At 37.4% G+C, this 23,548-nt stretch overlaps 1 protein-coding gene, 1 long non-coding RNA gene and 1 pseudogene across 10 annotated transcripts in view; all 3 read left to right on the forward strand.

Annotated features, from left to right (window-relative positions):
* The first annotated feature begins 1,913 nt into the window (after window positions 1–1,913).
* Window positions 1,914–3,793, forward strand: LOC110349534 (uncharacterized). Its single transcript, XR_002395554.2, has 3 exons — window positions 1,914–2,151; window positions 2,389–2,526; window positions 3,189–3,793. It is a non-coding gene; the product is annotated as an uncharacterized LOC110349534 (long non-coding RNA).
* Window positions 3,794–4,448: 655 nt separating this feature from the next.
* LOC101724182 (AP-3 complex subunit sigma-1 pseudogene) lies at window positions 4,449–5,125 on the forward strand (annotated as a pseudogene).
* A 6,917-nt stretch (window positions 5,126–12,042) lies between these two features.
* Micu1 (mitochondrial calcium uptake 1) overlaps window positions 12,043–23,548 on the forward strand; it is a 202,000-nt gene continuing 190,494 nt past the window's right edge. For 4 of the 9 annotated variants that reach the window (XM_087185434.1, XM_021259599.2, XM_004846249.3 and 1 more), the window contains exon 1: window positions 12,044–12,226. The gene's annotated coding sequence lies outside the window, so the exon portion shown is untranslated. Of the gene's footprint in view, window positions 12,227–23,548 lie in introns of all 9 variants that reach the window. The other 5 variants (XM_087185432.1, XM_021259601.2, XM_087185435.1 and 2 more) reach the window with 4 other exon arrangements.

Consider the following 23,548-nt stretch of genomic DNA (forward strand, 5'->3'; position numbering starts at 1 on the left):
GTTGACTGGTTCAATTTTATCAAATCATGCTGACACAAAAAAGTCTAAGTTTCATTTATGTTTAGAGCTGACATTTTTTGGGAAATCAGGACATTTTAAGTTTCTGACATAGGGAGTTAGATTATAGGTATATCCAAACGAGGCCTCCATTTTAAATTTTCTTTAATATTTCAAACCCCTTGCCTTGTACAACATCCAATCAAAAAACTTTACCTACATTATATCGTCTACAACGTTAAAATGATATTTAAATGTTGCAATATAAAAAATTATTCTCTGTATTGTAGTAAAATAGTTCCCTTTTTCCTAGAGTGATTGTTATTTGTGAGTCCAGGTTAACAGGGAAACAAGCATGATGAAAATATAAATATTAGATAGATCTTTAGTTTAAGTGATAAAGATAAGGGATTTTCTTTATTTTTTTTGGTACTGGGGATGAAACTTGGGACCTTGTGCGTGCAAGGCAGGCACCTGAACCACTGAGCTAAACCCCTGGCCCAGGACTTTCTAAAGAATGCTACTTGGTGTGTGTGTGTGTGTGTGTGTGTGCGTGTGCGTGTTTGTGAGTGCACGCAGTGTTTGCATTCTATTATCTAATTAATATATTTAAGGAAAATATTTGTGAAGGAGATTCATTCTTTCAATTAATTTACCAAGTTCCCACAATGTGCTGGGCACTAGTATAAGTTGCAGAGTAACTGATGATCCTTAAACTGAGAAATGACACCAATTTGTTCTCACAAACCCCTTTAGTTCAGCTTTTCTTAGAAAGTGACAGCCTACTCATTTTGCCTGTTTTTTAAATTTTGTGACTCCTTCTCTCTTTTGGCTGCTTGATGAAAAATTTGTATGTGTTATTAAATCCTAGAACATGCTGTTTCCTTCTTTTTTGTGTTGCTGGGGATCAAATCCAGGGATTCACACATGCTAAGCAAGTGTTCTACCACTGAGCTACATCTCCAGCCCCATGTGTTGTTTCTTTTCATTCTTTTTGGGTATTATTGTGTAAATTATGCCTAATAAATAACACTTGGGACAGAAACCTGCTGAGTGCTTTTTGAAGAGGTGCCACATATGAAGAAATTCTAGAAAGCGCAAACAACCAGGTGAAAGTTACTATAGAAATAAACTGGTTTCCTAGAACCAAAGGATATAAGTCCCCTCCCTGAGGACCCATTGAGGGGCCATCACATTAAGCAAGAAAAAGGCTGGCAACATAGCACATGTACTGGGGGGAAAATGGAGAAGACCCTAAGAACTTTCAGAGAAAACAAACAAACAACACACAAAAGATCAAGAATCAAAATTACATCACATATGAGACCAACACTAGAAGCTAGAAGATAGTAATGCAATATCTTAAAATTCCTCAAGCAAAAGGATTGCTAATTAGACTTCTATACCAAGTCATACTATCAATTAAGCATACAGCTGGCCTAAAGAAAATTCCAGATGTATGAGAGCTCAAAAACTTTGCATTCTTCCTTAAGAGGCTACTACCAAAAGGAAAGAATAATAAAAAATAAATGTTCATTGAAAAACAAGGGAAAAAGCAAAAACAAGGCAAAGAGTTCAGGTACTAAGAGATCCATAGGAGGAAGGTGAAAGGAATTCCCCAATTGATAATGAGGGCCAGGTCATGATGAGAGCAAATAACAGGCCAAGAAAACAAATGGCAGGGATTGGGACAAAAAGATAGGGGTTCTGAGTGGGATAAAAGTTGGAAACTTTTCTGATGAGTGCAGACATTTTAAGAGAAAGGATATTCATTCACAATAAATATTTATTGAGTACCTGTTTGAGCCACACATGTGAAGCTACTTTCACAGACTCTTCATTTTGACAGAGGAAGATAATAAATTGTGTAATGTATTAGAAGGCAATAAAGGGGAAGAAAAAAAGAAAAAGTAAATTAAGGGAAAGAGGATTGAAATTGTTCTAGGTGTGCAAAGAGTAAAAAGTACGTATTACAATTTTCAATAGGGTAGTCAGTGTAGATGTGTAGACCTCATTGTGACATCTCAGCCAAGACATAAAGGAACTCTGGGAATTAGGCATGTGGCTCTGTGGCAGAAGATTTTCCAGGTGGAGAGAACTGCCAGTGAGGGTAGAGAATGTGAGAGATGGCGAGGAGAAGCAGTAGGTAGTGAGGTCAGAGAGGTACAGGGTGGGTGGATATGTTAGATCTGGCAGGGCCCCATAGAGTAACTCACTGTTACTCTAAAAAGAATTGAGTCATTGTTGGGAGGAAATCACTGGGTTACATTTTAAACGGATCACTTGCTGTCATTTGAGAATAAACTATAGGCAGACAATGGTAGAAAGGGGGGGGATAATAAGGAGGCCATTGTCTTGCCTAGTAAAGAAGCAATTATTCCAATAATTCAGGCAAGAGATGTTGCTAGAAGAGAATATTGTGGTACAACTGTTGAAGAATTGGAGGAAGAATTTGTGATAAACACAGGAAAAGAACTAAGCAAAAAAGAAAAAAAAAAGTCAAGAGCCAATTATTAACCCAAGGAAAAGGTAACTATAGTAGTCTATGTTACTCTTTTGTGAATAACATTTACACAGTCATAGCCATGTAAACACAAAATGTTAATTTAACAAAGTATGATCATATGGCTATGTTGGAAAGTTATGTGACGAAAGTTTGGCTAATTTACCCAACAAAGAGTTCCCACCTATCACTTTTTAAAAATTCAATTCAATAGGAAAATGTACAAAGCATATAAATAATAGACAATTCAGAGAAAAAGACAAATGGGTCTTAAACATATAAAAAGAAACTAAACGTCCCTCAAAATGAAAAAAAAATTATTGATCAATTGATTGTTTTTTGAGCGGGAGCACACAAGGTCTTGCTATATAGTTGAGGCTGGGCTTGAAAACACTACATACCCCAGTCTGACCTTAAACTCACAGTGATCCTCCTGCCTCTGCATGCACCACCATGCCCAGAAAAAAAAATTGTAAAGGAAAATCAAACTAGACTGAGATGTCACATTTCACTAATCAGACTGGCAAATACACAGAAGTTTGATAACACATTATGTTGGGAGGGCAATGGGCAGACATTTTCATACACTGCTTGTAGAGTGTAAATTGGTATGCCAACTTGGTGAACTCTATTAAAATGAAAAAAATATAGATATTCTTTTCAGACAGGTCTTGTTGCCCCACTGCAGGCAATCTTCAAATGTCAGCCCGTCAGCTGCAAAGAGTGGCTTCACTGGACATGTTTTTCCAGGGCAGCCTACATCGTACGACTGATATAAAGGCCTTGCCACATTCACCCAGCACAGGACAACTCTGATGAGTCATTTCAGCTCCACACCTTCCCTGTGGGGTTCATGAGGCTGTACGGGTGCACTACAGGTCAACTTCAGCCTCTGCCTAATTCCTCTTCCTCTTCCTCCTTTCTACAGCCGTTGGACCCAAGGGAACTCTCTAAAAAACATACTGAACTCAACATTTCTATCACAAAATCTGCTTCCTAGAGAAAGCTATCTGTGACACCTTTGACCTCACAATTCCACTTCTAGGGGTTTACTCCACAGACTCACACAAAGGCAAAGTGATGTATCTTCAAGATTATTCACCATAGGTTATTTGTAGGAGCAAGAACTGGAAACCACCTAATTGTCTGATTTCATAAATCAGGTGACTGATTAAATAAAGGCATATATACACAATGGAATAGTAGGTACCAATATAAAAAATGAAAAAAGCTTTTTACATAGTTATATGAAAAGATATTCAAAGTGCGTATGTGTGAGTAGATTTGGGTGTCTCAGGGACAAAAGCGGAAGGGAAATGTTTATATCTTGTACTTTTTCAATTTTAAACCATGTGAATGTGTTACATAATGAATGTACTAAATAATGATGAACAAAATTTTTACTAGTTGAATTATTTAACTTTTAAAGTACATATAAAAGTACATATGCACAGCTTTCATAAAATAAACATAAATTAACCTGTCAAAAAGAAACAACTATGTTGGACAGAATTATTTCCAACTAAAAAGACCTCTGGGGCCGGGGATTTAGCTCAGTGGTTTCACCACCCGCTGCTCAAACGCAAGGACCCGAGTTCGATCCCTAGTACCAAAAAAAAAAAAGACCTATGTATACATATACATAAAGTTTAAACTGTTTTTATAAAGAAAAACAATTAAGGGTTAAGGGTTCCCCAGTTTCTCTCTTGTACTTCATTTTAAAATGGGCAAGGATGTTCATTAACCTTTTGTTTTTACCTATTTTATTTCCACTTTCACAGTCAGCTGCTTCTTACCTTTTGTAATTTTAGTTGATTAAACACTGCCAATAAGAAGAAAAGCAGGCTGCTCGTGGGCGCGGGCGCGTGCTTCCGGGAGGGGGCGGGTGGGGTGCTTGCGGGAGGGGGCGGGTGGGAAGGGCCGCTGGCTAGATCCCTAGGCGAGGCTCGCGTGCCGCCCCTGACCCGGCCCCAGCGCCCACCAAGTTGGCCCGGCCCAGCCATGATCAAGGCGATCCTCATTTTCAACAACCACGGCAAGCCGTGGCTCTCCAAGTTCTACCAGCCCTACAGTGAAGATACACAACAACAAATCATCAGGGAGACTTTCCATTTGGTATCTAAGAGAGATGAAAATGTTTGTAATTTCCTAGAAGGAGGATTATTAATTGGAGGATCTGACAACAAACTGATTTATAGACATTATGCAACACTATATTTTGTCTTCTGTGTGGGTTCTTCAGAAAGTGAACTTGGCATTTTAGATTTAATTCAAGTGTTTGTGGAAACATTAGACAAATGTTTTGAAAATGTCTGTGAACTGGATTTAATTTTCCATGTAGACAAGGTTCACAATATTCTTGCGGAAATGGTGATGGGAGGGATGGTATTGGAGACCAACATGAATGAAATTGTTACACAAATTGATGCACAAAATAAACTGGAGAAATCTGAGGCTGGCTTAGCAGGAGCTCCAGCCCATGCTGTATCAGCTGTAAAAAATATGAATCTTCCTGAGATACCAAGGAATATTAACATTGGTGACATCAGTATACAAGTGCCAAACCTGCCCTCTTTTAAGCAAAATATAAAACAGGCCACTCCCAGGTAAAATCCAGGGGGAAAAGTCATCTAAGTTTACCATACAGTTGCTTACCAAAAATAGAGGAGGAGAGTCTTAACTTTTGCTCTTGGATTTAAGTCAAGGTACTGTATAGAAGTTGTGTAAAATCAGTATGAAAGTTCAATTTTGCTTTTCTTGCTCAGTGATTTTAAAGAAATTGTATAGTTCCGGTGTGATTTTTTTTTTCTTTTCTAAACTGCATTCCTATGCCCACCTAAAGCATGCCTCTATGTATTGGCTATTACAGTATTTTGAAAGTGAGGTATTTCTTTAATTATGTACAACCCAAAATGTTGGTGTTTTGTATGGATCACAAGTGTATCAGTCGTTTCTTTTTTTGGTACCAGGGATCGAATTTGGGTCCTTGGGCTTTCGAGGCAGGCAGCGGAACCACTGAGCTAAATACCCGGCAAAAGGAGAGTAGGCCCAGCAATTTGTGGTTTGTTTTTTTTTGGTACTGGGGATTGAACTTGGGACCTTGTGCTTGCAAGTTAGGCAGCAGAACCACTGAGCTAAATCCCCAGCCCTATCAGTCCTTAATTCTTTCTGCTGTTTGTCACAATTGTTATTTAAAGAACCAAGTATGTATTGCATGAAAACATTATGACCTTTTCCTCTTAGTTTAAATAAATTCAAAGGTAACTGGATTTCTAAAGCACCTGTTTGCCTCCTACCTACTTTAACAATAATTGTTTTTACTACCCTCTGACTCAAAAAAGTAAATAAAGGTATATTTTATCACTGTTAAAAAAAGAAAGAAGAAAAGCAGCAGAATTTACAAATGGCAAAAACGTTGTATTGCTAGAGTAGCAGTGAATTATAATCCGCTGAAGAATATTTATACCAGATTTGGCCAATGAGAAGACCTTCAAGCTGGCTCCTTTTGACAAGGATGAGCACAGTCTTACTTTTGGCCACAATAAGATGTTCCAGGTCACCTTGTACCATTCTGCCCTAGCCCTGAAATCAGCCAGTTCTCCAAAAAGCTGTGGTTCCTTTTGGTGGTGACATGATTATAAACAAAAATCTGGATGGAGATTCTTTAATTTTGAAATAAGCTTCAATCATAAAATGAATATATTTAAATTTGTATAAACCATCATGTTTATAGCTGATTTAGCCCCCGTTTCTCTTTGTGGTAAAAAGAAAGAAGATATTTAAGCTTTAAAAATTATTTTTTCTTATTTAAGTGAATATAATTAATTCTGGCCACAATTATTAGGAAAGAACATTCACCGCAACAGCTAAGTTAGCTACTATAGTATAATATATTAGCTAGTTAGCTACTATAGTATAATATATTCTCAAAAGAAATTTATAGTCTGGGCTCTGCTGTAAAGAAGGATAAATTTGAATCATTTGTAGGAAGATGGATGCACCTTGAGACCATAATGTTTTGTGTTTTTTTTGGCATTGGGGAGCGAACTCAGGACCTTGCACTTGCGAGGCAGGCGCTGGAACCACTGAGCTAAATCCCCGGCCCTGAGACCATAATGTTAAGTGAAATAAATCAGACACACATGCTTAAATATCACATGGTTTCTCTTAGATGAGAAACCGAAAGTATAAATAAAGAGCAAAATAAAAGACAGATAATAGAAAACAAGGACATAGGTCTTTTGCAAGTGGGAAAGAACTAAGAGATGGAGGGAGGAGAGAAGTGAATGTAAAAAGAATTAAGATGCACATGTACCAACTCCCCATGAGGAATGCATTCATTATGTACTGCAAGCATGTGGTAATAAGAATAAAAATTTAAAAGAAAAAAAAAATTTGTGGGCGGGGGATGTAGCTCAGTGGTCTAGCACTCACCTAGTATGCACAAAGCTCTGGGTTCAATCTCTAGCACTGTGGGAAAAAAAAAGGAATTTGTGATGAAAGACTGCATAGGTTTTGAAGGAATATAATCTACAGAACCCTGAAGATAAATATAATAAAATATAGGATATTGCATTGAATTCATTTCTTTTTTTTTTTTTTTGTGGTACCGGGGATCGAACTCGGGACCTTGTGCTTGCGAGGCAGGTGGCGGCACCACTGAGCTAAATCCCTGGCCCCAAATATTTCCCTCATCTTTTTTTTTTTTAATTCATTTCAAAGAAATAGAATCTTAGCTTTATGAAATTACATTTTTTTGAAGTCAGATATGAGTCACAAAAGAGATTTTTCTTTTTACAGGTGTAATGTGTTGGAGAATGCTGTGGTAACTCCTCACATCATTTTTATGTATGTGATAAAGGTAGATGAACTAGAAAATATTTGAAATAAGAATAACAATTTCTATCTTAACTGAATGAAATAAAATGCTGTCTCGATAACAGATGGTTTAACACAATACACCTTTGAAATACTGAATGTAAAATAAATAGAGATGATATTCTATGTGATGGAACTGGGGATAAAGACCTATTCCATTTCTTTGTCTCACACATGGTATTTAGTATTCATTCTCAATCCCATCATTGCATGGGAATCACCTGGGACTTTTATAATTCAGGTTCCTGAACACCATTCTGGTTCACTGAAACAGTGTACAGTATCATATGATTCAGGATTCAGTAATTTGTATTTTTAAAATATTCCCAGATAATTCTGAGGCATTTGATTATCAAACTGGTTTGGGAACTATTGGACTTGGCAAAAACATCTATCTATCTATCTATCTATCTATCTATCTATCTATCTATCTATCTATATTTTTTAAAGTTTCTTTCTTCTCTCTTTCCTTCCTTCCTTCTTTCTTTCTCTCTCTCTCCCTTTCTTTCTTTCCCTCTCTCTCTCTCTCTCTCTTTCTTTCTTTCTTCTTTCTTTCTCTTTTTGAGACAGGGTCACACTGTATAGTCCAGGCTGGCTTCAAACTCATGGCAAACCTCCTGCCTCAGCCTCCATACTGCTGGGATTACAGGTGTGTGCCATCACACCCAGAAAAAAGATACAGTATATTTTTACTTAAGTGGGAGTCTTATTAGAGGCAGTTGGTCCTCTATATCTGTGGGTTCTGAATCTGCAGATTCAACCAACCAAGTATTAAAAATATTGTGACTGCCCTCAACTTCTGCAGACTATTTTTCTTTCCATTATTCCCTAAACTAGTGAAGGTGATGATTGCCCACATGACCACCCAAAACCCACTTATTTATCACAAAGTACCAACACTGCAATTAAACTGGAATACTGAGGTTTTAGTTTAGAAACAATTCATACATTAACATCCTTTGTCCTACAAGAAAAACAAATAATATGCGTGCCATAGGTTGACCACCACTGCCTAAACAATACAGTACAGTAACTATTCACATAGCTTTTAGATTGTATTGAGTATTATAGAGATGATTTAACATATACCGGGGTATAGTCACATATCATATGCAAATGCTATGCTATTTAATATAAGGAACTTGAGTATCTGCAGATTTTGGTGCACAAGAGGTCCTGAGAGCATCCTCCCATGGATACTGAAGGAAGGCTGTATATAAGCTACCCAAGGGCCGGAACTGAGCTTATACATTTTTGCAAGTCCACCACTTTTTATGAGACTTGTGTACAGTAGGTATTCAATGTATGCTAGTGAAAAGAATTTTGACTTCAAATTTTACTGGTCATGAGAGGAGTTTGTATACATTAGTTTGTATACATTAGTTTGGATAGGGGACATAAACCCTGGTTAGTGATATTATACATTCACATGATAGAAAATCACCTTGCACAGAAATCTGAAAGACAATATTGGATTAATGGACTGATTTCTAGTATGGAATGTTGGGACGGGGATTTAGCTCAGTGATTCCACCACCTGGCTCGAAAACACAAGGACCCGAGTTTGATCCCCAGTACCAAAAACAAAAACAAACAAACTAGTATGGAATGTAGCTGTATTTGGTTATGTCTTGTGATTTTTTTTTTTTGGTACTAGGAATCGAACTCAGGACCTTGCACTTTCAAGGCAAGCAGCGGCACCACTGAGCTAAATCCCTGGCCCGGTGTTCGGTTATGATCCTGAATTCTGCTAGCTTTCTCTATGCTCTTGAAAAAAGAATATTCAGATTTATGAGATTGGTCTAGTCTATAGATTAGCTTTCCACCAAATGTTCTACTTGATATCACAATGACTAGACAAAAATTATAACAGCAAAGAAAAAAATTACAATAGCATCTAACATTTGTATGGCTTAAAAAAATAGTGGTTCGCGCCGGGGATTTAGCTCAGTGTTTCCGCTGCCTGCCTCAAAAGCGCAAGGTCCTGAGGTCAAAACAGTGGTTCTCAAAATGTGGTTAGAGGACTCCTGGGGTTCCTGAAAGCTTTTCCGGTGATCTATAGGGTCAAGACTGTTTTCTTTTTTTTTTGGTACTGGTGATCGAACTCAGGTCCTTGCGCTTGCGCAGCAGGCGGCGAAACCACTGAGCTAAATCCCTGGCCCCCAAGACTATTTTCTTAATAGTAAGCTTGTATTTACTTTTATCACTTCATTTTCTTCATGACTGTACAGTAGTTTGTAGAGACTATCTACTGTGTGAAACATTTAATTCAGAAAAGATAATCAGTTTCCTTCTATTAAGCCAGATATTGAAGAAATTTGCAAGAGTGTAAAACCGAGCCCTCCTCCTCTCTTTGTGGCCCTGGGGATTGAACCCAGGGACTTTGAAGTGAACTACAACCCCAACCCCTTTTTATTTTTTATTTTGAGAAGAGGTCTCACTAGGTCACTAAATTGCCCAGGCTGGGCTGGAATTTACAATCTTCCTGCCTCAGCCTCCCAGAGTGCTGGCTTTACAGGCATGTGCCTCTATCCTTGGTGCTACTCTTTTTTAAAAGTTATTTTTCATAAAAAATATAATGGGTTATTATTATTTTTAAATTACTAAGTAAACATTAGCAATTTTAAATTTTAATTTTCAATATGGTAAATACTGATAGAAACCTATAAAAGTTCTTTGGAGTCCTTAATAATTTTTAAGAGTGTGAAGTGGTCCTGAGACCAAAAGATTGAATAACTAGTGACTATATTTTTACATGTATTTAGTAATTAGCTCAATTGGTTATTTAGTTTTTAATTTGTTTGTTTGTTTTTTGAGCCAGGGTCTCACTATGTAGTTCAAGCTGGCCCTGAACTCCCTATGAATCCCAGGCTGTCCTTAAAGGAAATCCTTCTCCTTCAGCTTCCTGAGCGCTGGGGTTATAGGCTTGCGCCACCACACCCAGCTGGCTATTTAGTTTTATATAGACAATTTTGGCCTAAAATCAAGAATAAATTTTACCAATTCTTAAAAGTTGATTTTTGTTCAATATTTATATATTGATTTAACTTTCTTTTTTCCTCATTCTGAGAAAGTTAACTTAGTTACTACTTGAGGCTCCATGAGCCTCCAAAGTATTCTATAGTAATTTATGACACAACTTGAAATTCCCATCATCAGAGTTAGTGGAATGCTGTCAAGGATAACATGCTAAATTTCTATTAATATATAGAGAAAAAAAATTTTCATACCAGACTTCTCACTTCAGAGAGAGCAGAGTCTCAGAAAAGGTACATCTTGATAGCTACAAATCAGTAAAGATTCCTAACTTCGAAGCAGGTAGATTCAGAAGACAATAGATTGAAGCACACTGCTTTGGATCAGGAGTGCCAGGCTCCAGCATTTACTGCATTACATAGGGGACTTAGCCTATTTCCTCACCTGTAAAGGAACAATTTGTATCCATTCCACAAGCTGGTTGTAAACCAACATTGGATTGTATGTAAAGTGCTAGCAGAGTGCCATGAACATGATAAAACATCTGCTCTTCTTAGGTCTCTGGGAAGAATCATTTCAGAAGAAATGGAGAAAATATTTTGCTTACTTCACAATTTAACACCAGTGACAGTTGCTTTAAAATTTTATTTTTAGTGCAGAAGCTTTTTTTTTGCTTTTGCTTTTTTGGGTATCAGGGATCAAACTCGGGACCTTGCCCTTGCAAGGCAGGTGGCAGAACCACTGTGCTAAATCCCCAGCCCTTAAAGTTTTATTTTTAGAATGGTGTGTCACTGCTCCCCAGGCTGGCCTTGAACCCCTGGCCTCAAGAGATCTTCCTGCTTCAGCCTTCCCAGCCCAGGGCTGAGATTACAGGCACAAGCCACCAAGCCCAGCTCAAGTTTCTTTCTCTACAGCTGTTAAACAGAGTAACTGTTTAACTTTTATTTTAAAATTCTGTTATGACCATATTTTCATTTTATTTCTGTAGCAGGAGAATTCATCCTCATCCTCACTTCTCACAGAAACACTTTCCTGAGTGAAAAATGTTATTAGTAGCTTAAGGGGATAAATTTTGCAATAGTAAGGGAAGTGGTGAGAGGGTTTCTAAATCCAAAACTGCTTCAAAATTATGAAATGGGGCTTCCTCTTATATGAGAAACCCAAAATATAAATAAAGCACAAAGTCAAAGATAGATAATAGGAAACTGGGAGCTAAATCTTGCGCAAAAGGGAAGGCAACCAAGAGACAGAGGGGAGGGGAAAGGGATGAAAAAAAAGATGTGTATGTATATGTACCAACTCCCCACGTGGAATGTGATCATTATGTACTGCAAACACGTACGTAATAAAAAAATAAAATTCAAAAAATCCAACATGAGTTTTGGTCAAAAAAAGAAAAAGATTATGAAATGGAGAAATTTTACTAGAAGTTTAAACTGAAAGGCAGTTCGAAACAATTCCCCACCTTACTATGGTCCAGTTTTCTTTTCACTCACGGATTTTTGCTTAGTCAACACTAAAACTGATACCAAGCCGAGGGGGCCGAGCCCAACACACTACACCTCTGCGCCTACAGCCGCGGAAAAGCAGAAGAAGCGCCTGAGGGCTTCTGGGAAGCCTCGCGCTTTCCCGCCTAAAGAGGGACGGGGCGAGGCCGAGTTAGGGGCGTGGCTAGTTGCCCCACCCCTCCCCTCTTCTCCTAAGTCTCTCCGCCCCGTTCGTTTAGCTAAAATCCCGACAGGCCCAGCGACTAGGAGAGTCACGTGAGGGTGTGAGGTGGAGGGTGAGGCCGGCCTCTTGGCTCTTCGTCTCTATGGTTGTCAGAGGTGGGCGGCTTCTACCCAGGACCTGCTGAAACTCCAGCGTGAACGGGTGAGTCCAGAACTCTGAAGGGTGTAGTGGGAGAGCCATTTAGGGAAGGCGAAGAGGATTGCAGAACAGGTTTAGGGACCTGGCCTCCGGGCCAGTCTTTTGTCTGGTCCGGGGATTCGGGGACTTCTCGGTACCAGCGGGATAGCTGTCTGTCCCTGACACACTCAGCTCGGGGTGCTGAGAGGAGTCCGTAGTCCTGCCTGCTTCCCATTCCCGGCTTTCCTTTACCCCACCCGGTCCTCTGTCCCTGTCCCGGAGAACTTCTCCCAGTGCCGGGTTCCCAGTCGCAGAGTTCCCTGGGCCCCGACGTCCCTGTGCTCGCTGGCAATTAGGGGCATAGGCCCCTTGACTGTTCCCCGGGAATTTGTGGATGTGGTCGGAAGCGGGCGCGGGAGTTTACAATTGGATCTCCAGTAGAGAACTATAAATCACTGACTCAAAAAAGTGGAAAATCACTAGCACTTTGAAGGAGCAAAACGAAGTGTAGGTTTCTCGGATTGTTCAGTTTTTGTTTTCCAGCGCCTCTGGGTTCTCGTTCTCTCATCCCTTTGTGTGGGTGCGTGTCTGTCTCTCCACTTCTCAACCCTTCTTTCTCTGAAGTTTGCTTCTCACCGTCTCATACTGGACCTTACGATGTTTTGAGAATAAGCCAGGTATTATTGGCTTTATGTGAATATTGAAAGATTTTAAGACAGACTGGGCTTGCCATCTCTGTGATCTTAGAGTTTATAGATTTCTTTTTTAGTTACCCGAAAAATATTGTAAATATAAGTGGAATAAACATTTTATCGCGAAGAGATAAAAGTAAAATGTTTTATCCTCCCTGGCATACCTTGGAAAGACACATTTTCTCCCATTATTTTGTAAGTCCATGTTGTTATCACATCTTTAGGGTGGCTTCTTTGACATCTACGCCTTTGTTTACATTAAAACATCCTTTTGGGTCAAGTGTAGACTTGATCTGGTTATATTAGAAAGGAGTTGACAGATAAGGTGAAACAAGTTTGGGTTTGATAGTTTAGGAGAGTTTAGGTTTCATTGAACCATATGACAAATTAGTAAGATTTCAGCATCTTGAGACAAAAATGTTGACCAGGATGACTAACTTGGTGGATTTCTGGTGTAGATAAGGTAATACATTTGTTGAATATTGCCTTATCCTAAAAATTTTAGAATGTACTGCCACTTGCCCGGGAGCTAATCTTTTCCTCCTTGCTTGATAAGTCTCTGATTATCTCTTCTGCTTACAGGACATTACACTGGCCATCTGCTTATGTGAAGAAAGTGTCATTGATACCTGGATATCCTACTGAGGGTCACAAGATACAAAATAATATTAACAAAAAGCACAGATTCAGAAATAGCTTGTGTGCTAGGGATAAAAGGGAATGAGTGATAGGAACCAATAAAAGCAAGAGAACAGTGTTGTACTCTATAGAATATATAGGAATACACCAACAAAGATAGCCTTTATCACTCTCTTCCTATATGGTCTATAAAGAGTTTACTAAATTCAGTAAACTTTTTATGTGTTTTTTTTTTTCTGGTACCAGGGGTCGAACTCAGAACCTTGCACTTGCAAGGCAGGCAAGGTGCCACTGAGCTAAATCCCCAGCCCTAAATTCAGTAAACATTTTTTTTTTTTGGTACACCAGGATTGAATTTGGGTCTTTGTGCTTTCCAGGCAGGCGGTGGAACCACTGAGCTAAATCCCCTGCCGAAACTTTTTGTTTTTGAGACTAGGTCACACTGTGCTGTCCAGGCTGGCCTCGAACTCCTAGACTCAAGCAATTCCCCTGCTTAAGCTTCCAGATTAGCTGAGAATACAGGTGCCTGTCACTATGCCCCACTTTATTCAGTAGATCTTTTTATTCCTCCAAAGTGTGCATCTTGAGACTGATTTTTCTATATTTAAAAAACCAATGACATGGTAATTTCTCCCATAATTCAATTTTATGTAAAATAATTATAAATGAAATATTTAACTGACCAACGTCTTCAGAACTGGGGCTTGAACCCAGGGCCTCATTATTGCTTGGCAAGTGTTCTATACTGAGCAACATCCTCAGCCCTTTTTATTTTGAATCAGGGTCTCACTAAGTTGCCATCAGGCTGGCTTTGAAGTTGTAATCCTGCAACCTCAGCTTCCTTAGTAGCTGGGATTATAGGTGTGCACCACCATCCTGGGATAGGACTAATGTAATTGATAATTTTTTTTAAATACAATTTTTCCACTTTTAAACTTTAAAGTTAGTTTAACCTCTTGAGTGATTTTCTGATGGCTGCAGCACTTGGTAAACATTAACCGTTTTCCCCATATATAGAGTTTTAAACTATATTCTTTTTTTTTTTTTGGTACCAGGGATCGAACTCAGGGCCTTAGGTTTGTGAGTCAGGCTGTGGAACCACTGAGCTAAATCTCCAGTCCCTATATTCTTTTTTATACGTGAAATAGTTTTTTAAAAAAGATTTAACATTCACAACTTTTTCCCCCACTCAAAATAAAAATAACTATATTTTGTCCCAAAGGAAAAGGGTACTTCTTTCTTTTTTTTTGGTACTGGGGATTGAACTGGACCTTACACTTGCGAGGCAGGTGCCAGAACCACTGAGCTAAATCACCAGCCCAGTACTTCTTTTTAGATAGAACTTCTATTTGATTTGGTAAGTTATAAGAAAATTGGTAATACTTTTAGACATTAAATATTATAATCAGTATATTTGAGAAGAAAACACAGGGATAATATCTTTAAATGTTTTATAATTCCTATTATAAGACTAATATGTGCTTATTTAAAAAAAAAAAGGAAGCCAGGCATAGTGGCGCATGCCTGTAGTCCCAGAACTTGGGAGGCTGAGGCAGGAGGATTGTTGTGGGTTTGAGGCCAGTCTGCTACATAGTGAGATCTTGTCTCAAAAAAAGAAAAAAAAAGAAGGAACATTATAGAAATATAACATTGAAAGTCACATCCTAATTTATCTTTTCCTCTCCCAGCAGGGAATCACATTCCTTTTTCATATTTGGGAATCGGTGTGGAAAAGTAGTCTGTGGTATCAGATTTGCTGGGAAGGTTTGTAGCAAAAGCACCAGGCTTACATCCTTAACCTCAGAAGCCCCAGAAGAAAAACAACTTCCCTTTTTCTACAATTCTAGCAAACTCCAGTAAGGTAGTCTCATTGGCTTGAGCTGGGTCTTTGCCTATCCTAGAAGCAGTTCCAGTGGCCAGGATGATGGAATGCTTTGTGTAGCCAGGCTTGGATTTTGTTCTACTGTGGACTGGGGCAAAGAGGAACATGGTTTCAAACCATGTGATATAAGGGTGGGAGATACTTAGTTCCTCAAGGAAAAGTCAGGTGTTATTTCCTGGCAGGGTTGCCGGATAAACAAAAACAACATATGTTTACATGCATTTGTTTTTTTGTGTTTTTTTTGGTACCGGGGATCGAACTTGGGACCTCTCACTTGCCAGGCAGGTGCAGTGCCACTGAGCTATATCCCCGGCCCTGCATTGTATTTTTAATTCAGAGAACTTTTTTTTGTTATATAAATTAATTTATAGTTTCTGAGTTGATTTTTCATTTTTAAGTGTCTTACAGAACTTGAAATTTAAACTCTTTAGTGTCTGTATTTGTATTGTCATTGCATGTATAGTGCCTTTGTAGTTTAAGCTCTTATATTGCAAATACTTGTATTGTTTCTACATGTCTAGTACTGTACCTTTGCTCTGGAGTATTCAGGTTATTATGTATTTATGCAGCACTGGGGATTGAACCAGGGCCTTGCTCTGAGTACATTCCCGGCCCTTTATATTTTTTATTTCCAAATCGCCCAAGCTGGCTTTGAACTTGTAGTCCTCTGTCACAGCCTCTTCAATAGCTAGGATTACAGGGATGTGCCATGGTATCCAGCTGGTTTTGTTTTTTGTTGTTTTTTTTTTGCTGTGCTGATGATTACACACAGGGCCATGTATATGCTAGAAAGAACTCTAACCCTAAGCTACAACCCTCAGCCAAATAGTCCAGGTTTTATAACTAACTATATTGCATATCTGGCAGTTTGTTAAAATTGAACATTGGTTTTCTATTTTGTTTTGTCTTATTATCTTTTTTGGTGCTGATAATTGAACCCAGGGACTCATACATGCACTGTACCTCTGAACTATAACCCTAGCCCTATGATTATTGGCATTTTTACTACTGTGAGTGAACTTGACTAAGAAACTGTAGTTTTAACCATAAATAAAATGTTTTAAATATTTAAAATATGTAGTTGATATGATTAAATGCTTGATTCTTTTAATTATTTTATGCTTAATTAATTAATTAATTGTTTGGGTTTTTTGAGACAAGATCTCACTGTGTAGTTCAGGGTGGCCTTGAAATATATCCCAGGGTGGCCTCAAACTCATGGCAATCCTCCTGCCTCAATCTCCCAAGTGCTGGTATTATGGGAGTGTGCCACCACACTCGGCTTATTTTCTTTTTATATTATTATTATTATTATATGTATTGTTTTTTATTTTTTGAGACAGAGTCTCTCTATGTAGTTCAGGTGGCCTTGAACTCACTCTGTAGCCCAGGCTGGCCTCAAACTCAGGGCAATCCTCCTGCCTCAGCCTACCGAGTGGTGGGATTGCAGGCATGCACCACCATGCCTTTCAATTATTTTATGTTTAAAAGTCAGTATAGAAACCGCATCATCTTGAGCACTGTATGAAAAATAAATCACTATTAACTGTCACTAATGAATGTTTCTGGGTATTAACTTTAAAACTATAATTAACATTAATGTCTGGTTTTGTATCTTTATGTATTATTCTGATGGCTCATTATGTTTTAAGAGAAAATATAATTAAGGCAGCATACTGTTTATTCCACTATCTTTTTTTTTTTTTTTTTTTTGCTACTGGGGAACGAACTCGGGTCCTTGCACTTGCAAGGCAGGCGGCAGAACCACTGAGCTAAATCCCCAGCCCTACTGCCATTTTTGATTGAAAGAAATGTCAGCAGCTCAATTCAGTGGATATTTGAACTTTAATTGTTAACTCTAGCACAGGCTAGAGTTTAGGCAAACAGATCTGTATTCTAAAACCCAACTCTATCATTGAGCAAGATACTTGTTCTTTGAACCTGTGTTTTTTCCAGTTGCAAATGTAAATAATGCTTATCTTCTAGGGGTGGTGTGAAGATTAAGTTAATTAGGATATGCCAAGTGCCTAGGATGTAAAAGGTTCTTACTAAATGTAATTGTTAGTGATAACAACTAAAACAAATAATGCCTTAAGTGAGTATATTTTCCCAGTTTTAAAATGTTTAGTCCCAGCCTTTTCCTACCTTTTGAAAAAGAAATGTCAATACCTTACTTGCCTACTATCCTAGTAGGATTGAGTTAGTACCCTAACATGGCACAGAGAGTCGTTAGAATCTCCTTTGAATGTATGTTCTAGTTTAGCTCTTTTGTCTGTGCTTTCCCTTTCTATCTCCTCTCCCACATTCAAGTCATAAAGAAATACTTTTTGTTCCCCCTATAAGCCATGTCTTGTGCTTTTTTGTTTGTTTGTTTGTTTTTTGTTGTTGTTTTTAGAGACAGGGTCTCATTATGTAGTTCATGCCGGCCTTGAACTCACTATGCAGCCCGGACAAATTTGCAGCGATCCACCTGCTTCAGCCTCCCAAGTGCTGGGGTTACAGGCATGTGCCACCATGCCCAGCACCATGGCTTGTGTCTTTATGTCTTTGTATATACTGTATGTTGTACTTGGAATGCCTTTTCACCTTCTTGTCATCGTTCAGGTGGTGAGCTGCTATTCATCTTTCAACCAGATTAATGAGTTGTTCAGTATGTAAAACCTCTTTCCACCCTCAGGTGATTATCTTCCATGCTGGTTTGCATCATTTATTTTACCAGTTTAAAATAGTCTTTGTAGAGTAATTGTATGTATTTTCTATGAAATTGAGTGATTCTTGACATCAGAAAGTGGGTCTTACTTTTCATTATATCCTGAGATCTGAGTAGTTGAGGTATCTTCAAGCTCAGAACATATTTGGTGAGTAAATAAGTAGAAATTTCATTTGTTTTATAAATCAAAATAGAAAAAAGGATACATTCCACTGGTCTGTAGTGTGTAACTTTATCAATTTGAGATATTTAGAATCTAAAAAATTCTACAAACACATTCTACCTCATATCCATGACCTGTGTGTAAGTACCAGGGATCTGGAGATGGAGATGAAAAATGTATTCCCTTCTTCAGTGAACTCTCAGTCTAGTCATGGAGATAGTCAGATTAATTATTATAATTAAATTATTACAATATAAATTATTACAATAAAAATTAAAGAAAAAATTAATCTTCTCAGTTTCACCAGACACATTTCATGTACTCAGTAGTAACATATGATTTACTGTCTACTGCATTGGATAGCACAGGTATAAGATATTTCTACTTGATAGGTAGTGTAGAACATTGTGTATTATTCATTATGTGGATTTTGCAAAATTGCATCCTGTAATTTGAGATTATCAATTTATATTTTGCCCATGTTTCTTACTTTTCAAATAAAATTTACTTTTAGGTTAGAAAATCATATTTTAAAAAATAAATTTTCTCAGGTCTTTACCCTGTGATAGCATTTAAATTAAGCATTGATATCATATGACTTCATATGTTGATAATTCCTGAAAGGATTTGGAAGCATAATAGATAAGAGCAGTACCTTTGGTGTGTTGTATACCTACAATGTACCAATAAAAGAATTTAATACACACACACAAAAAAAGAGCAGTACCTTTGGGATTAGAGAGACCCACATTTGCTGTCTACTAAAGCTTTGAACTCAGCACAATGGGAGTATTAATAATAATAATACTTAAAGCATTACTGAGTCTGTACAGTAATAAATGTCAAACACTTAGCATAGTACCCCTCACAGAATAGTGTCCATTAAAATCTAGCATTGAAGAGAATTTTTTAGAAAAAAAGTTTTAGAAAGTGGAGAAATTGTAATATGGACTGGGTAGTAGATCATATCAAGGAATTATTTATCATTAAGTTTATTATGTATGAAAGTTACATAATTACGTGGGGAAACAGTCTGTATTTTTGGACAGACGTACTGAAATATATGTCAGTTAAACACTGTGTTATCTGAGAGTTGCTTTAAAATAATTCAGAAAAACAGAGGAATAGAACCCCCCCAAAAAACTGGTCCTCTATTTCTGATGAAAGAGTAACAGGGACCAGATTTACCTTCTTGCTGAGAACATCTAAAAAAGCAAATAAAATATACAAAACAGTGGTTTTCTAGATTTGGACATTGTATAACAAAGGAGAATGATACCTAAGTGATGGGAAACAAATAAGGTAAACTCTGTGATTGCCTTGGCTTGCTGCCTAGAGTTTCCCAGCTGCAGAGAAGGAAGGGAGAATCCAGACAGAGCTGTGGTTTCCCTCAATTGAGGGAGGCTGGTTATTGTGTGGTCTCCCATCCCTGGGACTGGGGTTTGAACCCAGAGGTGTGTACCTTCTAGGTAAGTCCTCTACCACTGAGCTGCATTCCCAGCCCTCTTTAAAAATTTTGTTTTGAAACAAAGTGTTGCTAAGTTGTCCAGGCTGGCTTTGAACTTAGCCCTTCTTGCCTCAGCCTTCCAAGTAGCTGAGATTACAGGCTTGTGCCACCTGGTCTGACTTCTGAAGGGCCTTGTCCTAGTAGCATGGTAAATGAGCCATAAACTAAATGGTGCTCTGGCCCAGTTTGATAAAGCTAAAAAGCAAGACCTGAAAAGGTCAGACTATTTCTAAGTAACTTAAGCATGTCCCAGAAGAAAGCTTAGGAGTATTTTCAGGAATACGGAATTCTCAATGTCTGATGTCCAGTAAGAAATTACTAGGCATACAAAGAGGTAGGGAAATGTAGCTCATAATGAGGGGAAGAAAAACAAAACCAAAACAAAAGTGCCACATGATATAATTAAGAGAGCACAATGTTAACCAATTTTATAACTATAAAATTTACCCACATTTACTGAAATTTTTACTGCAACAAAACAAAAAGACAGGACATGTTAAGCAGAACAAGAACATAGAACAACAAGAGACATAGACAAAATTTTAAAAAGACCCTCATTGAACTACTAAAGATGGAAATTACAGGGCCTGAGATGAAAAAAAATTTTTTTGTTTTTTGTTTTTTATTGTTTGTTTTTTGAGACGGGGTCTTGCTGTGTGGTTCAAGCTGGCCTTGAAATCACTACGTAGCCCAGGTTGGCCTTGAACTCATGGTAATCTTCCTGGCTCAGCCTTCCAAGTGCTGGAATTACAGGTGTGTGATAGCACACCTGGCTGAAAAATATATTTGATGAGATTAATGGCAGATTAGACACAAGAGAAGAAAGTCTAAACCAAGGCTCATGTATATAAAATAACCTATGCAGAATTCTTAAAAAAACTCATCCATACTCTGATCAAACTTTTAGGTGTAATTCCTGTTTATAGAAAGTAAATGGGATAGAGAAACAATTTAATGTCACAATGAAGCAGACAAATCCAGAATGTGAGACGTGCTGCAACATAATTGCTCTCTTCTTTTCAGAAATTAGTATTATATTGTGATGCACATCATGGTCAGTGTACATAATGCCACTGAATTGTATGCTTAAATGGTTAAAATGGCAAATTTTATATTTTGTAGGTTTTACCATAATTTTTAAAAAATTACTATGTTAGTAATGTATAAGTGTACAGTAGCATTAAGTACATCCACATTTTCATTTAACCACACTGCCAGTAATTTCCAGAACTTTCTCTTTTTTCCACCTTGAAACTCTGTACTAATTATACACTAGCTCCCCACTTTCTCTTCTTCCCACACCTGGCAGCCTCTGTTCTGTCTCTTTGACATCACTACCCCAAGTACCTCATATAAGTCACACAGTATCTGTATTTTTGTTAACTGGCTTATTTCACTTAGTATAACGTCCTCAAGGTTCATTCATGTTATAGAATATGCCAGAATTTCCTTCCTTCTAAAGGGTGAATAATACTCCTTTTATATATTACATTTTGCTTATTCATGCACCTTTTCTTTTTTCTTCAATACAGTGGATTGGACCCAGGGCCTTTGCAGTGAACTACTTCTTTAGCCCAGTTTTTTCTTTTTTCTTTTGAGAGGGTCTCACTAAATTGCTAAATTGCCCAAGCTGGGTTAGAACTCAGTCCTCCTGCCTCAGCCTCCCAGAATTACAGAGGGTGTGCCACCATGCCCAGCTTTACCCATTGATGGACACTTAGATTGTTTCTGCTTTATGGCCATTGTGAATAATGCTGCTTTGAGCATGACTATATAAATATCTGTCCTAGTCCCTGTATTTAATTCCTTTGAATACCTACCTAAAAGTGGAATTGCTGAATCACATGGTAATTCTGTATTTGAGGAACTACCATGTTTTCCATAGTGGCTGACCATTTTACATTCTCACCAGTAGTGAACAGAGTTCCAGTTTCTCCACATTCTTGTCAATATAGTAGTTGTTATTTATTTTTCTTTTTTTAAATAGCTATTCTAATGAGTGTAGGTAAATTTTATATTAAGTGTATTTTAACATACAAAACAAGGTTGTGAGGAAGAAAAAGATTGTATGTGGAATAACTATTGTAGATTAACAGAGATAACAAAGGTAATGCATGATATTTATGTGGACCTGAAAAATCAGCTGTATGTTTTGGGGAATTTGAATATATCCTAATACTAGAAGATATTAGGAAATTACTGTTGATTTGAGCAAATTTGATAATGGTGTTATAGTTATATAGGAAAATATATCTTTACAAGTAAAGTGTCCTGATACCTATGATTTATCTTGAAAGGGTTCAGCAGAAAAATATAGCCTGATTGAAAAATAGATGAAGTACATATGGAAAAATGTTAATTGTTCAATCTAAGTAGGGCACTTATGATGTTCATAATATTTTCTGAAATTTATATTTAGAAGTTTTAAAATAAGTTATAAAGGTTTGGTATTAATCTCTTATGAAAAAGAAGCTATTTAGAAAAATTTGCTTTTACTTTTATAAATAATTTATTCTAATCCTTAATAGCACCACTCCCACCCCCCAATTAGGGCTTGAACTCAGGCCTTCTCTCAGAGCTACATCTCTAGCCCTTTTTATTTTTTGAGACAGGGTCTCTCTAACTTGCTAAGTTGCCCAGGCTGGGCTTGAACTTGCCATCCCCTGCTTCAGCCTGTCATTGTGCTGGGGTTATAGGCCTGTGCCACCATGCCTCACTTAATTGCTCCTCTTTATAATTAATCTTATGGATTTTGCCTTCCAGATACTGTAGCTTTAAATTTTTTCACTCTTTTGTGTGTAATTACAAGTCTGAATTTTAAGAAGTGAGTCTTGTGTCATCTTGACCAGTGGAGTATGCATTCTTCATGTATATCTGAGCTTTTAAAGAAGCAATTCAACTCTGAAGACTTTTTCATGCCTACTATTCCTCTTTTAGCCTAGAGCTTTTAATTTCATGCTCCATAGAAAAATGCTGCTAACTCATTAATAATTCTTTTCTTGATTGAATATTTTCTTTATACTCAGATTAAAGTCTCTGGTGAACTCCTAAATACTGTATATTCTATATTAAGATTAATGAAGTGTTTATTTTTTTCTGGTTATGAAGGTACACGGCAGAATCTTTAGTGTTACAGGAAATCTGGGATTTTACTATAAGAAATTATACATTCTAGCCTTATGAGTCTCGACTTTTTTTAAGCCTGTTCACTGGTTTAAAAAGCATACCCAGATTTATTTCTGCAGCGTAATATGATAAGAAGACAGTCATACCAGGAGTTTTTAGATCTGGTTTCTGTTTCCCAGTTTACCACTAACTAGCTTTGTGTTCTTGATGAAGTTCTCTCTGACTTGTTCCTTTCATGTTGAAATTTTGAAAATTTCTAAGATCTAAATCTCTTTCTATTCTAATCTTTTTTTTTTTTTTAACTCAGTGTTTGGGAGTTTTGGGGCTTGTAATGAATCCTCTTGTCAAAAGTGTATGGGTTTCTTCGCTTTTTTAAAAGAACAACAAAAATCTTTATCTTTTTAACCTGGTTACTGCTCTGCTTTTTTGTGGCAACAGGAACTTTTCTTTGTACGGAAATATAATTCTTTTGACTAGTAAAATAGAAATATGAACTAAAGTAATATGTTTTACTAGATACTGTCTACTTGTCCTTCTATATTCACCTTTTAACCTTCTCTACCCTGTTTTATGCCCCTGGAAGCTGATGTTTATATTCTACATCCACAGGCTCTTTTCCCTCTTCCT

The sequence above is a fragment of the Heterocephalus glaber genome, unplaced genomic scaffold, assembly GCF_053883595.1.
Source record: "Heterocephalus glaber isolate CG9 unplaced genomic scaffold, H.glaber_assembly_v1.0 deba00001497, whole genome shotgun sequence".
Classification (NCBI taxonomy): Eukaryota; Metazoa; Chordata; class Mammalia; order Rodentia; family Bathyergidae; genus Heterocephalus; species Heterocephalus glaber.